The sequence below is a fragment of the Rhinolophus sinicus genome, linkage group LG03 (assembly GCF_036562045.2).
Source record: "Rhinolophus sinicus isolate RSC01 linkage group LG03, ASM3656204v1, whole genome shotgun sequence".
Taxonomy (NCBI): Eukaryota; Metazoa; Chordata; class Mammalia; order Chiroptera; family Rhinolophidae; genus Rhinolophus; species Rhinolophus sinicus.
This window is the reverse complement of record NC_133753.1, coordinates 103,445,090-103,459,754: the sequence shown is the minus strand read 5'-3', so window position 1 is coordinate 103,459,754 and position 14,665 is coordinate 103,445,090. Positions and strand designations below refer to the sequence as shown.

The window sequence follows — 14,665 nt, the reverse complement described above, 5'->3', positions numbered from 1 at the left end:
GTAATACGACGGACAGCTCTGATGGCCATTCCAGAAAGAGTTCCAAAATTGCTTTGAAGGGTAGACTAGGTGCTGGCATCAGTGCACAGCTTCCCAAGGGGAGCACTTCAAAGGTGACCTTAGTGATATTCAGCAATGACTGTCAGATGTCATAAAGGATTTCTAAGGTTTGGGCCTGAGAAATCCTTGGGAAGAATGGCGTTTTGTTAATTGAGAAAGGGAAGAAGACTGCAGGAGGAACTGGGGAGAGAGTGGGGTATGTTATGCATGAGATGCCTGTTTATCCTCCAAGTGAAGATTTCAAAGTAGGCAGAGTATAGATTGGTGTTGGGGTAAAGGGTCTGGGCTGGAGATACATACTTGAGAGTAATAATCATATCAGGGGTATTCAAGGTCCCAAGTTTAGATGAGGTCATCCAAGGAGTGAGAGCAGACAGGAAAGAGATCCAACCCTAAACCCTGAGTTACTGCTCTGCGTAAAGGTTGGAAAAATAAAGAAGGACTTGCAACAGACTGAGGACAATACCCAGAAAAGTAGGCAGAACAACAGCCAAATATGGTTTCTTAGAAGGTCAACAGCGATTAGTTATGTAAAATGCTGATAGATCAAGTAATTGATGGACTGAAAAATGACTATAGGATTTAGCAATTCAGAGGTCACCAGTGACCTTGGGGGGGGGGGAATGTCTTAGTGGAGTGATGGGCGTTAATTGGAATGGGTTCAAGAAAGAATAAGAGAGAAATTTTGTATTTGTAAATTTACCTACTCACTAAAATTTATAGGTAAACCCAGAACCACTACTCACAGTGATTTCCCTGGTCTTTTGTGGACAAGTAGAGAGTGGCAAAAAATTTGAGTTGCCTGCTGCACACATTCCCAGTTGCGGTAAAACAAAGCGACCATCTTTTGTTTCATCTATTGCACTATAAACAAGTATCCTTTTCCTGGTCTGTTTAATGCTATAGTCTTCACATTTTTTTGTATGTGGTTTTTGTTGGTTTTGCTGTTTAAAATGCCCCTCAAGCATAGAGCTGAAGTGTTGTCTAGCGTTCCTAAGCACCAGGTTATGATATGTCTTATGCAGAAAACACCTGTTAGATAAGCTTCATTAGCCATGAGTTACAATGCTATTGGCTGTGAGTTCAATTAATGAATCAACAATGTATATTAAGTAAGGTGTCTAAACAAAAACACACACAAAACAAGGATATGTAGTATAGGGTCACAAAATGTAATGACCAGAGGCTGGCAGAAACCTAACCTTGTTTTTCCCCTGGGGGCAGTGGTTCAGTCTTGCTAAGCCAGCAGTCGTGTGGGGTGGCCTGCGGGGTCTCAGTTCCCGCTCCCCACATAAGAACACAGGACATGGTGAGGCCAAAAAGGAACACCCACGGAGCCATAGGTAGGGGAGTCACACCACTATATTCTCACTGGACGCTGGGCGAGACACACGCAGTAGGATCCACACGATCCGCAGCCCACCATTCACTTCTCTGCCTGCCAACCAGCCAACCAATCAACGCAGCCCCATACTTACATCAGTTACAGCTGATGGCCAACCAATCACAATTGATGGTCACTCACTCCCAGAGCCAGCACCTCCCCACACGAGGCCGCAAGGCCAAGAGCCTGGAAACTGCTCTCTGGGACTCTGTCCCCACAGCATTTGCTACAATTTATAGAACATTAACTCCTCTGAATAAAGAGAATCAACTGTAACAGAATGGAAGTATTTTCAAAACTTTCTTTTAAAAATGTCAAAAAAGCAGGTACTTTCTCAACTAATTGAATTATCTTTATTTTGAAAGGACAGATTTTTTAAACAGCATCTGCTAGGAAGCTTACGTTTGATAGCCCCCTGAAGAAAAATGTCAGCAAATTTGGGACACTTTTGTCTTTTTGGAAAAGAAAATGTGTGTCAGACCACATATTAACTTCAAGACAGCAGCGACCGCTGGTCAAGGAAAGACAGGGGAATGAGAACGGCGCCCTCAATTGTGTAACATTTCTGTATGAAGGCATATTGTCTCAAGTCTGAGCACTGGGTAAATGGTTTCTATTACCCTATTCTTTTGGCATATTTGAAATAGATAGGTAACTGCAACTTAAGCAACACTACTATATCATTTGACTGATAAAACGCCACCATGATCTGATGGACAGCTCATGAGTGGTTGGCTACGTCACTGACCCATAGAAAGGTCAGGACATGCTGTTGGTTTATAATTTGATGACTTTAAGGCAATTTCACCAGTCACTGGAGTTGGGACTTCACGGCTCTAAAGCTACAAATTGCAATCATGCAAAAGTGTATTCAATAAGAGCAAGAAAGTACATCCACGTTTGTCTATGGATGAGAACAGACATATGCCAGTCACGCATCAAAGGTTGGAGATGGATGAGCCTGTCCGGCCTTCAGCAGAACGGGACTGAGAGCCTCCAAACTGCAGCTGAACTGACTTAGATAGCACCGGAAACGGCAACTCCCACTTGGGGCGCTGCGGACACACGAGTTGAGGCTGCCTTCCAGGAAGCCAAAAAAAAAAAAAAGGGAAAAGAAAGAAAAAGGAGGGATAGTGGGGAGCAGGGCCTAGGCCGCCGCCCACACGCCGCGCCCCCGCCTCTTCGCCGTCCCGGCTGCTGCCCTCGGCCTTTGGCCGCTCCCTAGTGGCCCAGCCCTCGGACCCCGCGGTCAGGCGGTCGCTGCCCGCTAACGGGGACCTCAGGTGCGTACCCCGCCCCCGCCGCCATTAAACGCGGGTGCTTTTCTTGGAACTTTCTCCTCCCACGGGCCTGGAGAAGGGGAGGCTTGGGGACGCCTCCCACCAAGGCGCACGAAGGGAAGCGCCCCTTTCCTCGCCGGCTCAGCGGCCCCCAGAATCCGATTGCCGGGGGCAGGGCCCAAGGAGTGGGGGTGGGGCAGGGAAACCGGCCGTGTGGGCAACGGTCGCAGGCAGGGACCGCGCATCCTTCTCCTTTCTGATTGGCTGGGCGGGGCGATGGGAGGATGCTGGGGACTCTGGGCTCTGGGGTCCGGTGCGGGTGAGGTCACGCTCCGCCTGACGTGCGCGGGGCTCTCGCGCTGTGTGCGGAGTGTCTGATTGGTTAGGTGAGGCGCTGCAGTTGCCTGGTAACTGTCCCCAGCTACTCGGGGAGGCGCCCTAACAATGCCCCTCACCTTTCTTACCCAGTAGCCGGTGGCTTGGGTTTTGTCAGCGGTGCAGCCTCCTGTGGCCTGTTGGCAGAAAACCAATTCTGAGGCCCTGAGCAGAGCTTCTGGCCTAGGACTGCAGTCCAAACTGTTATGGTTTAGAGCAGGAGTGTCCAAACTTTTTTCAATGGTTTTCACCAAGGGCCATAGGCGGTAAAATACACAAACAGCTGGGCCACTCACTTGAGGTGAAGTATGTATTGCCTCACCTGGTTTATTTAAGTAAGCTAAATATATTTTTGGAATTTGCTGTGGGCCAATTAACAATGGATTGTGGGCCGCAGTTGGCCCGTGGGCCGCAGTTTGGACACCCCTGGTTTAGAGATAAAGGGGGGAAAAAGACTCGCATGGCTATATTTTACAGGCTTCAAATCCAAGCTTTGCTGTTTAATAACAGCTTTATTGAGATACAACGTAAAAGTTACCCTTTAAAAGTGCATAATTCAGTGGTTTTGAATTTATTCATAAGAGTTTTGCAAACATCCCCACTATCAAATTCCAGAACATTTTTCATCATCTAAAAAGAAACCCCATGTGCATCAGGCAGTTGTTCCCCATTTCCCACCTTAACCCTTGGCAATCGCTAATGTACTCTCTACCAATTCTGGACATTTCCTGGAGTCTTTTGGGTCTGGCTTCTTTCGTTCTTTTTTATGGCCAACTAATCATTGTATGGGTAAACCACATTTTCATTATCTGTAGATTTACGGGGACTTGTTTCCCCTTTTTCGCTATTGTGAATAATGCTGCAATAAGCGTTCGTGTACATGTTTTTGTGTGCATGTATGTTTTCAACTCTTGTATATATGCCAAGGAGTGGAATTGTTGGGCCAAGCTTTGTGTTTTAAAGGGGAAATTTTTCACAGTTTGGTAATTTGAAATAAGCAGATGTCTATATAAAAGATGTGACATTGCCCAGAGCTGCAGCTAAAGAATTGAGCAGCCTTTCTCCTCTTTTCCACCTGGAGAGGGAGGCTTGATCTGTGTGACTGGCCACCTTGCCTTTCGTGGACAGGGCTTGGCACCCGCTGCAGCAAGTGATAATGTGCAGTGGCCGTTTGGAGAGGAACACTGTTCTTCCTGCCTGCGTGTTATTAGCCCTGAGGTTTGCTGCCCAGAGTGCTGGGTCTTTGCCCACACCTTCAGCCTGGACCGCCTCTGTCCTTATTCTCAGACTGCAGAGCTGGCTCACGTGCCGTCAGGCTCTCATCACCCCAATTGTTGACTCTGCTTTCCCACACACCCAGGACCATTTCAAGGATGTCTGGCTTTCATTTTGCCTTTATGACCTGCTATTCTGCCATGTTTGTTTTAAGTATGTCTCACGTGAGCGCGCAGGAGGTGGATTTTATTCACCTCTGTTTCCGCCCTACCAGCAGTGCTTGTTTTCACATAGCAGGTGTGCTTTACATTTTTGTTATTGTTGTTTTAATTTTTATTCATTTATTTGGCTAAACTAAAGTTCTTGACTATCTATGAATCATTTAAATTTTTTTGAAAAGACATGTTATTTGTAGCCCACTTCCATAACTCACTGATCATTCCAGAATAGAATACTTTGTTTTCTTGAATTTTGTTGCTATTTTTTAAATTCCGGTTTTATTGAGACATAATTGACATTTAACATTGTGTTTGTTTTAGGTGTACACCATAGGAATTTGATACATGTATATATTGTGAAATGATCATCATAATAAGTTTGTTTAGTCAATATCCATCACCTCACATAGTTACGGGTTTTTTTTCTTGTGATGAGAATTTCTAAGATCTACTCGCTTGGCAACTTTCAAATATACAATATGATATTGTTAACTGTAGTCACCATGCTGTACATTACACCCCCAGGACTGATTTATTTTAAACCGAAAGTTTGTACCTTTTGACAACCTCAATACATTTCTGTTGAATGCTGAAATGTATTGAGGTGGTCAAACTCAAACTATACTTGAGTTTCTAGTTTCTGTTTACTGTAGGCCTGGGCTGAGTTGTGCAGAAGGTGGCACCTCAGGAACTTCTTTTTTTTTTAAATTTTCTATTTTAAGTGTGTTTTTCCAGGACCCATCAGCTCCAAGTCAAGTAGTTGTTTCAATCTAGTTGTGGAGGGCGCAGCTCACAGTGGCCCATGTGGGGATCGAACCAGCAACCTTGTTAAGAGCACCGTGCTCTGACCAACTGAGCTAACCGGCCGCCCCTCAGGCACTTCTTAATTAAAATCAAGGTCTCAGAGAACTGAAAAATTAACCTGTAGAAAGGAAAACTAGAAACACTTTAAAAAATAAACCAGGCCTCTATTTCAAGATTTCAGAGATTTGATAAATGGAGTGGATGACATTCCAAATGATGAAAATTGTAAGTGATGGACATGAATTCTAGACCAGGGATGGGGAAACTTTTTCTGTAAAGGGCCAGATAATGAGTATTTTCAGCTTTCGGGACATGTGGTCTGTCACATGCATGCAACCCTGCCTTTGCAGGAAAGCAGCCATAGACAAAATGAAAACAAATGAGAGTGACTGTGTTCCAATAAAACTTTATTTACAAAAATAGGTAGCAATCTGGATTTGACCGCAGGCCGCAGATTGTTTATCCCTGTTCTAGATGTTTGCTTTTCATTGGTAAAATATTATGTTGAAAAGGTGAGAAAGTTCCCAAGGATTGCTGGGAAAACTAAATGAGATTTGAGAGTCTTTTTAGTACACGTGTCCAGTTTTAAGAGAGCAAAAAATTATTATATTAAAATCTGTGATCTAAATGAATGTTGCTGCTGAAAAGAAGTTAATTACCAGGTAGCCTTTGGGAGATTTTACTCTGTAGTACAAGCTCTCATTGTCTAGGATTTTTAGCTTTATTAGAATGTAATGACTTTTTTCTAAGGGAAATGTTTTCAGGGTGGGAAACCCCATCTTAGCTTATAATTATGTTTTATTATTTTGAATGCATGGTGTGTTCGAAATCATAAAATGTAAAAGATGAGGTTTCTGCCTCCATTTGTCGTTAAGGGTGAAGCAAAGCAATAATTATGAAACATTAATTTTTTAAATTATTGCTGGTAGCTCAGTTGATACCAACTGATATCCTTTTGAGTTCCACCTAGTTTCATTCAGCCTGTTATTTTATTCTCTGTTGAAAATCAGAGTTTTGATATCACAGTCCTCTTAGGGAATTACTGTGGTAATTAACAAAACAAAGTCTTTACTATTGGTACTAGTAATAGATGTCAATCGAGCAATTTACTTTTGTGTTTTAGAGAAAGACTCGAAATTTTCTCTAAGGAAAGAATTGTGTAATATAATAGATACAATGGAGTCACACTACACAGATGTTCTGCTTATGAGAATTTAAACATGGTTGAGCTGCAAAAATGAAATGAGAAAAATAGCTATTTAAATATTTCAGGCCCTTTCTGCCATTCCACTATAGAAGCATCTGATTTAGGTCTGCACATGAGATGGGAGTCTGGAATATGCGAGTCCCTTAAATGATCTCAGTTTTCTGTAGCCTCTCAGCATGAGCATCTCACAACCTCACATGCGAATCTAGTGTTTAAACATGCCCATTTTTTACATCAGGCCCCTAAACTTCATTGGATGAATAATGTTAGAAACAACAATCTATGTCAACACTGAGAGAAAAGTCGCTCGTGGGACTTAGTGAGAGGTCACAATTAGAAGTGTGGTCACAATACATCCAGTATTCATGCCACCAACACGAGAGCCATCAAACTGTGGTGTCGAGTGTTCCAGTAATTGCTTGGTGGCTAGACAAGTATGTGATAATGTCACTGGAGGCTTATGCAGCAGTGACCAGGTTCTTGTCTCCGCATGGAAAGAATTCAAGAGCGAGACAGATGGGAGAAAGCACAGGGAGTTTATTGAAATGAAAGTACACACTTGAGAGGGAATTGTTCAGAGATTGAGTCTCACTGAGGAGGTCCTGACCAGGGGTATTTATACCTGGGGCAGGATTTGGTAACATCCTGTTGACATGGCTTCCTCCCAGTAGGTGGGATCCTCAGTTTCCACTTTTTCTTTCTTATTTGTCTCTTCTGGGATTGTCATGGTGTCAGATGCTTGATGGGAGTCGTAGTAACCACAGTGTTAATGAGATTATAATGACATTAAAATTGGCTAAAGGTCAGGTCCCGGTCAAGGGGATTCAGCCTAGCTGGATGAAACTGGTTCTTGTTCTTCTCCAGCTGCGGGTGCCATATACAGTCACTTGTTACTTGTGTAATCAGTGAGGTGCATTGCCTGGAGGGGGTTGTCAGTTTCCTAGGCTACCTGTCCTGCCTCAGTAAGATTTAGAGAGACTGGAAAGTATTCAAGTTATTCCTGGAAGACATTAACTATAAAGACATATCGATCAATGGCAAAATTCTAAGAGAAAAGGGTACCCCACCACCACCAAAGAGGGATGGCCTGCCGATAGACAACTCAGAACCAGCAAGGGTGGCTGACATACGAGGTCCAACAATTAAATTCACGAGCTCATCCTAGAAAAAGTGCTGTATACCTCATTGCTGAATATCACTACGGTCACCTTCGAAGTACTCCCCTTGGGAAGCTATGCACCAACACCAGCGCCTAGTCCACCCTTCAAAGCAATTTTGGAACTCTTTTTCTGGAATGGCCATCAGAGCTGTCACATTACTACCCTTGATGTCCTGAATGTCATCAAAATATCTTGCTTTCAATATTTCCTTTATCTTTGGGTCAAGAAAGAAGTCTTTGGGGGCCAGATTAGGTGAATAGGGAGGGTGTTCCAATACAGTTATGTGTTTACTGGCTAAAAACTCCCTCACAGACAGTGCCATGTGAGCTAGTGCATTGTCATGATGCAAGAGCCATGAATTGTTGGCAAAAAGTTAAGGTCGGCAACTTTATCACGCAGCCTTTTCAGCACTTCCAAATAGTAAACTTGGTTAACTGTTTGTCCAGTTGGTACAAATTCATAATGAATAATCCCTCTGATATCAAAAAAGGTTAGTAACATCGTTGCAACTAGTTTGCTAACTCAATTTGCGAACTCATATTTCAGAACTACTTACCTGAAAAAATGTGCAATGTTGGCAAAGTTGCATCTGCTGATAAAGAGCTAGAAAAGCCTCTCCCTGAATGTTCTGGCGTGGAATTAACCACTAAATGTTCTGGTGTGGAATTAGGTTAGCTTTTTCTTATATAGGAAAGGACAGGTAAATTTTCTTACAACAGGAGATATGACATCCCTTTGAGGTCATTTGATTGAGATATGCAGGTTATATGACTAGTTTCTTTCTGCACATACTGTCATCCATAATGCATACAGAAAAACCCATGGGGGGACCTTAATGTTCATTTTATTTTAATTGTATCATAATGAGGCTGGAGTTCATGCTGGGGGCAGGCCTCGGTGATCTGCACAGGCGTCAAAAACTTGGTTTTACTGGTTGGGTCTTATCTCCTTTTTCTAAGGATGTGTGACAGGAAGATTTATCTCTAGGGGCTGAGTCTGGGCAGCCCCTTGGGAGGAGGATACAGGCCTGGGCGTCCCCCATGGGCCCACCGTCATTAACACTTTCTCTGCCTCATCACTAAACAACTAAAGAAATTGTACAAGAAAAATGTTCAGAGACAGACATTTACTGCTCCTTCAGATAATTTTGACCATGCTTGAGTTTGCCTTTGGGCGTACCTACTTCCACTATAAATAGGACTCTGCTGTATGAGACTTTGTTCGTTGTTTCTTTTCTTTTTGTAACAGTGTTTAAAATAGTTTACTCTGAAAGATGATGGTCAAGAATATCAGTGTCTTAGTCCTAACTTTAAATAGCAATAACATATTAAAGATCTTTGGTTGCAGGTTTATCATATAGACCAGTGCTAATTTACTCACATTAATCCTTTTTTAAAACAAATGCTTCCCTTATTTTAGATAAAAATGGAACACGTGTTAAATATATTTAAAATCTATTTTAAAATCTTTGTGCGATTTCTATAACTTCCATGGAAAAATAATTTTAATATTTCAACCAAGTAATGCATTTGATTTCTAAAAATACAGAGGAGAAATTGGAGTGAAAACTCTATGATTGCTGATGGACATATTTTCCATAAAATAAAAATCATTTCAAGAACTGGATCCTTGAATCCAAGAAGCAAATAGAACACCTAAATACCTCAACCCCAACAGGCTTTCTTCAAGGCATGTTGTATTGAAGCTGTCAAAAATTAATGACAAAGAAAGAATCCTCAAGGCAGCCAGGGAAAAGAAGATGGTAACCTACAAAGGAAAGCCCATTAGATTATCATCAGATTTTTCAGCAGAAACTCTCAAAAGCCAGGAGGGAGTAGAATCAAATATTCAAACTATTGAAAGAGAGAAATTATGAGCCAAGAATAATATATCCAGCAAAGATATCCTTTAGATAAGAAGGAGGAATAAAGACCTTTCCAGGCATACAGACGCTGAGGGAATTTTCTAACACACGACCTGCACTACAAGAAGTACTAAAGGAAACTATTCAACCAGTATAAATAGGGATAATTTGTGACAACCAAAACACAAAAAGGGGGAGAGTAAAGGCCTGAACTGGAATATGGGAATGGAGAAAGTAAGCATGCTGAAGAAAATGGAATACTCTAACTATCAAACTTTCTTTTACATAAACTTAACGGTAACCACTCAAAAAAATCTAGAACTGAAATATATCACATAATAAAAGAAAAGAAACAGAGGGAATAATCATAGAATACCATCACACAGAAATAATAGACAACAAAAAGGCAAAGAAACAATGGAGACACAGTCTTACCAGAAAACCAAAGATAGCATGATAGGAAATCCTCACATATCAATAATCACCCTAAATGTAAGTGAACTGAACTCACCAATAAAAAGGCACAGAGTAGCAGATTGGATGAAAAAACAAACAAACAAAAAAACCCAACCATATGCTGCCTCCAAGAGACACATCTCAGTTAAAATACTGAGCTACAATACTAATACAATACTAATACCAGTACAATACAATATAATACAATACTAATACGGAAGTATTAGTATCACTAAATATCATTAAGTAACCTGAATATACAATCAACGTATAATCAATAACTTTCCAATACACCAGCAATGACCAATTAGAAAGAGAAGCAACACAACAGCAGCAACAAAAACCATAAAATATCCAGAAATAAACGATTAAAAAATATACAAGACCTTAACAGTAAACTGCCACAAGACAAAATAGATCTGAATAAGTCTTAAGTACGGGAAGACTAATATTTTCAAGATGTCAGTTGTTTTTAAATTAACATGAAAAGTCTATAGAATCCCAACAAAACCTCAAAATAACTTTTCTTCAGACTTGGTAAGCATATTCTACAATTCACACAAATGAGTAAAAGGACAGCAATAGCCAAGACAACTTTTTAAAGGTGGAAATATTTGACAAACATAGACTCAAAGTGAAAGGGTGGAAATTGATATTCCAAACAAATGGTATCCAGAGAAAATCAGATGTAGCCGTACTGCTATCAGATGAAACAGACTTCAGGATAAAAAAGGTAACAAGAGACAAAGATGGACATTTCATAATGATAAAGGGGACTATACAACAAGAAGACATAACAGTCATCAATATTTATGCCCCCAATCAGGGAGCACCGAAATATACCAAGCAACTACTAACAGAACTAAAGGAAGAAATTGACCAAAACACAATTACAATAGGGGACCTAAATACATCATTGACAGCTATGGATAGATCATCCAAACAGAAAATAAATAAAGAAATAACAGCCCTAAATGACACATTAGATGAAATGGACATAACTGACATTTATAGAGCACTTCATATAGAACATCAGACTATACATTCTTTTCTAGTGTACATGGAACATTCTCAAGGATCGACCATATATTGGGTCATAGCCTCAGCAAATTTAAGAAGATTGAAATCATACCAAGCATATTCTCTGATCACAAGGCTTTGAAATTGGATAGCAACTGCAAAAAGAAAGCAGGAAAAACCACAAATATGTGGAGATTAAACAACATACTTTTAAGGAATGACTGGGTCAAAGACGAAATAAGAGGAGAGATCAAAAGAGACATAGAAACAAATGAGAATGAAAATACATCTTACCAAAATTTTTGGGAGGCAGCAAAAGCAGTTTTAAGAGGAAAATTTATACCATTACAGACCTATCTCAAGAAACAAGAAAAACCCCAGATAAATAACCTCATGTTACACCTTAAAGAACTAGAAAAAGAAGAACAAGTAAAACCCAAGGTCAGCAGAAGAAAGGAGATAATCAAAATCAGAGCAGAACTAAATGAAATAGAGAACAAAAAGACAAATAGAAAAAGTTAATGTGACAGCTGGTTCTTTGAAAAGATTAATAAAATTGACAAACCTTTGGCTAGACTCACTAAGATAAAAGGAGAAAAGACACTAATAAAATCAGAAATGAAAGAGGGGAAGTTATCACGGACACCACAGAAATACAAAGGATCATCTAAGAATACTATGAAGGACTATATGCCACCAAATTCAATAACCTAGAAGAAATGGACAACTTCTTAGAAACATATAGCCTACCTAGGCTGAATCACGAAGAACTGGAAAATCTAAATAGACCAATCACCAGTAAGGAAATTGAATCAGTCATCTGAAACCTTCCCAAAAGCAAAAGTTCAGGACCAAATGGCTTCACTAGTGAATTCTACCAAACCTTCAAAGAGGATCTAATACCTGTCCTACTCAAACTCTTCCAAAAAATTAAAGAAGTGACAATACTCCCTAATTCGTTTTGTGAGGCCAACATCACCCTGATACCAAAGGATATGGCAAGGATAACACAAACAAAGAAAACTACAGACCAATATCTCTGATGGATACAGATGCAAAAAAACCTAAACAAAATTCTAGCAAATCAAATGCAACAATGCATCAAACAGATTATTCATCACGACCAAGTGGGGTTCATCCCAGGGACACAAGGTTGGTTCAACATACGCAAATCCATCAATGTGATACATCACATAAACAAAATAAAGGATAAAAATCATATGATTATATCAATTGATGCAGAAAAAGTATTTGACAAAATACAACATCCATTTATGATTAAAACACTTAATAAAATAGGTATAGAAGGAAAATATCTTAACATAATGAAGGCTATATATGACAAACACTCAGCTAATCTCATAATTAACAGTGAAAAACTGAAGCCCTTTGCTCTACGTTCAGGAACACGACAGAGCTGTCCCCTATCACCTCTGCTTTTCAACATAGTGTTGGAAGTCCTCACTAGAGCAATCAGGCAAGAGAAAGAAATAAAAGGCATCCAACTTGGGAATGAAGGAGTCAAATTGTCACTCTTTGCAGATGACATGATGCTATATATAGAAAACCCTAAAGACTCCACCAAAAAGCTATTAGAAACAATCAATGAATACAGTAAAGTTGCTGGCTACAAAATCAACGTACAAAAGTCCATTGCATTCCTATATACTAACAATGAAATCTCAGAAAAAGAAATAAAAAAAACTATTCCTTTTGCAATTGCAGCAAAAAAAATAAAATACCTAGGAATAAACTTAACAAAGGATGTGAAAGACCTATATGCTGAAAACTATAAGACATTTTTAAAACAAATTGAAGAAGACACAAAGAAATGGAAAGACATTCCGTGCTCATGGATTGGGAGAATCAACATAGTTAAAATGGCCATGTTATCCAAAGCAATATACAGATTTAATGCAATCCCCATCAAAATCCCAATGGCATTTTTTAAAGAAATAGAACAAAAAATCATCAGATTTGTATGGAACCACAAAAGACCTTGACTAGCCAAAGCAATCCTAAGAAGAAAGAACAATGCTGGAGGTATCACACTCCCTGACTTCAGCTTGTACTACAGGGCAATAGTAATCAAAACAGCATGGTATTGGCAGAAAAACAGACACAGATCAATGGAATGGAATTGAGAACCCAGAAATAAACCCACATAAATATGGTCAGATAATTTTTGACAAAGAAGCCAAAAATATACAATGGAGAAAAGACAGCCTCTTCAATAAATGGTGCTGGGAGAATTGGAAAGCCACGTGCAAAAGAATGAAACTGGACTGCTATCTGTCACCATGTACCAAAATTAATTCAAAATGGATCAAAGACTTAAGCATAAGACCTGAAACAATAAACTGCATAGAAGAAAACATAGGTACTAAACTTATGGACCTTGGGTTCAAAGAGCATTTTATGAATTTGACTCCAAAGGCACCGGAAGTAAAAGCTAAAATAAATTAATGGGACTATATGACACTTAAAAGCTTCTGCACAGCAAAAGAAATCATCGACAAAATAAAGAGGCAACCAACTGAATGGGAGAAGATTTTTGCAAACAGCGCCTCCGATAAGGGGCTAATATCCAAAATATACAAGGAACTCATGAAACTCAACAACAAAAATCAAACAACCCAATTGAAAAATGGGCAGAGGACCTGAAGAGACATTTCTCCAAAGAGGACATACAGATGGCAAGTAGACATATGTAAAAATGCTCAACATCACTAATTATCAGAGAAATGCAAATCAAAACCACAATGAGATATCACCTCACCCCAGTCAGAATGGCTATCATCAACAAGACAAATAGTAACAGGTGTTGGAGAGGCTGTGGAGAAAAAGGAACCTTCATATACTGTTGGTGGGAATGCAGATTGGTGCAGCTGCTATGGAAGGCAGTGTGGAGGTTCCTCAAAAAATTAAGAATACAATTACCATATGACCCAGCAATCCCTCTCCTGGGTATCTACCCCAAAATTTCTGAAAACATTTATCCATAAAGACATGTGTGCTCCAATGTTCATTGCAGCTTTGTTTACGGTGGCCAAGATGAATGGATAAAGAAGCTGTGGTATATATACACAATTGAATGCTATTTGGTGGTAAGAAAAGATGAAATAGTACCATTTGTGACAACATGGATGGGTCTTGAGATTATAATGCTAAGCGAAATAAGTCAGACAGAAAAAGTAGAGAACCATATGATTTCACTGATATGTGGTATGTAAACCAAAAACAACAAAAGAATAAGACAAACAAAGGAACAAAAACTGATAGACACAGATAATAGTTTAGTGGTTACCAGAGGGTAAGGGGGGAGGGAGGTGGTAGATGAGGGTACAGGGGATACAATATATGGGGATGGAAAGAGAACTGACTCTGGTTGGTGAAAACACAATGTGATATATAGATGATGTATTACAGAAATCTATGTAACTTTACTAACAATTGTTACTCCAATAGATTTTAATTTAAAAAAAAATACTCATTTCAAGTTGTGCCTTTCATGTGAAATTATTTGATCTGAATTCTTTTTTTTTTTTTTTAAGATTTTATTGGGGAAGGGGAACAGGACTTTGTTGGGGAACAGTGTGTACTTCCAGCACTTTTTTCCAAG

The 14,665-nt window shown here is 39.8% G+C and overlaps 1 protein-coding gene across 1 annotated transcript in view; it reads left to right on the top strand.

Moving 5' to 3' along the window:
- The first annotated feature begins 2,539 nt into the window (after positions 1-2,539).
- Positions 2,540-14,665, top strand: part of LOC109460015 (general transcription factor II-I repeat domain-containing protein 2) — a 65,579-nt gene continuing 53,453 nt past the window's right edge. The window contains exon 1 of the mRNA XM_019755013.2: positions 2,540-2,727. The gene's annotated coding sequence lies outside the window, so the exon portion shown is untranslated. The remainder of the gene's footprint in view (positions 2,728-14,665) is intronic.